Raw genomic sequence first — 5,000 nt, forward strand, 5'->3', positions numbered from 1 at the left:
TCAAGAAATGTTAATTTTTGTGGTAAATAATTAATAATATTTGAAAAAAACCTAACCCTAAGAACAAAAGTTAAAAACCTTACAGAAAAGAGACTCAGTATTTCCAGAAAGGTAATATTTATAGGAAAAGGATCCTAACTTTTGAAAAACATGTTATATTTTTACATTATTATTTAAAATAATACTTTTAAGAACAAAAGGTTAAAAATCCTACAAAATAAATATCTTAATATTTTGAGAAAAGGTCAGTTTTTATTGTATTTATATTTGGGATGTAACGATACCAAAAACTCACGGTATGATAATATCACGATAACAAGTCCACGGTACGATAATATCACGATAACAAGTCCACGGTACGATAATATCACGATAACAAGTCCACGGTACGATAATATCACGATAACAAGTCCACGGTACGATAATATCACGATAACAAGTCCACGGTAACAAGTCAACGGTGCGATAATATCACGATAACAAGTCCACGGTACGATAATATCACGATAACAAGTCCACGGTACGATAATATCACGATAACAAGTCCACGGTAACAAGTCAACGGTGCGATAATATCATGATAACAAGTCCACGGTACGATATTTATCACAATAACAAGTCCACGGTACGATAATATCACGATAACAAGTCCACGGTACGATATTAAGTCCACGGTACGATATTTATCACGATAACAAGTCCACGGTACGATATCTATCACGATAACAAGTCCACGGTACGATATATATCACAATAACAAGTCCACGGTACGATAATATCACGATAACAAGTCCACTGTACGATATTTATCACGATAACAAGTCCACGGTACGATAATATCACGATAACAAGTCCACACAGTACGATATCTATCACAATAACAAGTCCGCGGTACGATAATATCACGATAACAAGTCCACGGTACGATATTTATCACGATAACAAGTCCACGGTACGATAATATCACGATAACAAGTCCGCGGTACGATAATATCACGATAACAAGTCCACGGTACGATGATATCACGATAACAAGTCCACGGTACGATATTTATCACGATAACAAGTCCACGGTACGATATTTATCACGATAACAAGTCCACGGTACGATAATATCACGATAACAAGTCCACGGTATGATATTTATCACGATAACAAGTCCACGGTACGATATTTATCACGATAACAAGTCCACGGTACGATAATATCACAATAACAAGTCCACGGTACGATAATATCACGATAACAAGTCCGCGGTATGATAATATCACGATAACAAGTCCACGGTACGATATTTATCATGATAACAAGTCCACGGTACGATATTTATCATGATAACAAGTCCACCGTACGATATTTATCACGATAACAAGTCCACGGTACGATAATATCACGATAACAAGTCCACGGTACGATAATATCACGATAACAAGTCCACAGTATGATATTTATCATGATAACAAGTCCACGGTACGACATTTATCACGATAACAAGTCCACGGTACGATATTTATCACGATAACAAGTCCACGGTACGATAATATCATGATAACAAGTCCACGGTATGATATTTATCACGATAACAAGTCCACGGTACGATATTTATCACGATAACAAGTCCACGGTACGATAATATCACGATAACAAGTCCACGGTACGATAATATCACGATAACAAGTCCGCGGTATGATAATATCACGATAACAAGTCCACGGTACGATATTTATCATGATAACAAGTCCACGGTACGATATTTATCATGATAACAAGTCCACCGTACGATATTTATCACGATAACAAGTCCACGGTACGATAATATCACGATAACAAGTCCACGGTACGATAATATCACGATAACAAGTCCACAGTATGATATTTATCATGATAACAAGTCCACGGTACGACATTTATCACGATAACAAGTCCACGGTACGATAATATCACGATAACAAGTCCACGGTACGATATTTATCATGATAACAAGTCCACGATACGATATTTATCACGATAACAAGTCCACGGTACGATATTTATCATGATAACAAGTCCACGGTACGATATTTATCACGATAACAAGTCCACGGTACGATAATATCACGATAACAAGTCCACGGTACGATAATATCACGATAACAAGTCCACGGTACGATATTTATCACGATAACAAGTCCACGGTACGATAATATCACGATAACAAGTCCACGGTACGATAATATCACGATAACAAGTCCACTGTGCGATATTTATCACGATAACAAGTCCACAGTACGATATTTATCACGATAACAAGTCCACGGTGCGATAATATCACGATAACAAGTCCACAGTACGATATTTATCACGATAACAAGTCCACGGTACGATAATATCACGATAACAAGTCCACAGTACGATATTTATCACGATAACAAGTCCACGGTACGATATTTATCACGATAACAAGTCCACGGTACGATATTTATCACGATAACAAGTCCACGGTGCGATAATATCACGATAACAAGTCCACAAAATCCTACAAAATAAATATCATAATATTTTGAGAAAAGGTCCGTTTTTATTGTATTTATATTTGGGATGTAACGATACCAAAAACTCACGGTATGATAATATCACGATAACAAGTCCACGGTACGATAATATCACGATAACAAGTCCACGGTACGATAATATCACGATAACAAGTCCACGGTACGATAATATCACGATAACAAGTCCACGGTACGATAATATCACGATAACAAGTCCACGGTAACAAGTCAACGGTGCGATAATATCACGATAACAAGTCCACGGTACGATATTTATCACAATAACAAGTCCACGGTACGATAATATCACGATAACAAGTCCACGGTACGATATTAAGTCCACGGTACGATATTTATCACGATAACAAGTCCACGGTACGATATCTATCACGATAACAAGTCCACGGTACGATATATATCACAATAACAAGTCCACGGTACGATAATATCACGATAACAAGTCCACTGTACGATATTTATCACGATAACAAGTCCACGGTACGATAATATCACGATAACAAGTCCACACAGTACGATATCTATCACAATAACAAGTCCGCGGTACGATAATATCACGATAACAAGTCCACGGTACGATATTTATCACGATAACAAGTCCACGGTACGATAATATCACGATAACAAGTCCACGGTACGATAATATCACGATAACAAGTCCGCGGTACGATAATATCACGATAACAAGTCCACGGTACGATGATATCACGATAACAAGTCCACTGTACGATATTTATCACGATAACAAGTCCACGGTACGATATTTATCACGATAACAAGTCCACGGTACGATAATATCACGATAACAAGTCCACGGTATGATATTTATCACGATAACAAGTCCACGGTACGATATTTATCACGATAACAAGTCCACGGTACGATAATATCACGATAACAAGTCCACGGTACGATAATATCACGATAACAAGTCCGCGGTATGATAATATCACGATAACAAGTCCACGGTACGATATTTATCATGATAACAAGTCCACGGTACGATATTTATCATGATAACAAGTCCACCGTACGATATTTATCACGATAACAAGTCCACGGTACGATAATATCACGATAACAAGTCCACGGTACGATAATATCACGATAACAAGTCCACAGTATGATATTTATCATGATAACAAGTCCACGGTACGACATTTATCACGATAACAAGTCCACGGTACGATATTTATCACGATAACAAGTCCACGGTACGATAATATCACGATAACAAGTCCACGGTACGATATTTATCACGATAACAAGTCCACGGTACGATATTTATCACGATAACAAGTCCACGGTACGATAATATCACGATAACAAGTCCACGGTACGATAATATCACGATAACAAGTCCGCGGTATGATAATATCACGATAACAAGTCCACGGTACGATATTTATCATGATAACAAGTCCACGGTACGATATTTATCATGATAACAAGTCCACCGTACGATATTTATCACGATAACAAGTCCACGGTACGATAATATCACGATAACAAGTCCACGGTACGATAATATCACGATAACAAGTCCACAGTATGATATTTATCATGATAACAAGTCCACGGTACGACATTTATCACGATAACAAGTCCACGGTACGATAATATCACGATAACAAGTCCACGGTACGATATTTATCATGATAACAAGTCCACGATACGATATTTATCACGATAACAAGTCCACGGTACGATATTTATCATGATAACAAGTCCACGGTACGATATTTATCACGATAACAAGTCCACGGTACGATAATATCACGATAACAAGTCCACGGTACGATAATATCACGATAACAAGTCCACGGTACGATATTTATCACGATAACAAGTCCACGGTACGATAATATCACGATAACAAGTCCACGGTACGATAATATCACGATAACAAGTCCACTGTGCGATATTTATCACGATAACAAGTCCACAGTACGATATTTATCACGATAACAAGTCCACGGTGCGATAATATCACGATAACAAGTCCACAGTACGATATTTATCACGATAACAAGTCCACGGTACGATAATATCACGATAACAAGTCCACGGTACGATATTTATCACGATAACAAGTCCACGGTACGATATTTATCACGATAACAAGTCCACGGTGCGATAATATCACGATAACAAGTCCACAGTACGATATTTATCACGATAACAAGTCCACTGTACGATAATATCACGATAACAAGTCCACAGTACGATATTTATCACGATAACAAGTCCACGGTACGATATTTATCACGATAACAAGTCCACGGTACGATAATATCACGATAACAAGTCCACGGTACGATATTTATCATGATAACAAGTCCACGGTACGATAATATCACGATAACAAGTCCACGGTACGATATTTATCACGATAACAAGTCCACGGTACGATATTTATCACGATAACAAGTCCACGGTACGATATTTATC

The 5,000-nt window shown here is 37.5% G+C and overlaps 1 protein-coding gene across 1 annotated transcript in view; it reads right to left on the reverse strand.

Annotated features, from left to right (window-relative positions):
- The window catches only part of plod3 (procollagen-lysine, 2-oxoglutarate 5-dioxygenase 3), a 25,206-nt gene that overhangs the window by 11,652 nt on the left and 8,554 nt on the right, over nt 1-5,000 (reverse strand).

This window comes from Trematomus bernacchii, unplaced genomic scaffold (genome assembly GCF_902827165.1).
Source record: "Trematomus bernacchii unplaced genomic scaffold, fTreBer1.1, whole genome shotgun sequence".
NCBI classification, from domain to species: domain Eukaryota; kingdom Metazoa; phylum Chordata; class Actinopteri; order Perciformes; family Nototheniidae; genus Trematomus; species Trematomus bernacchii.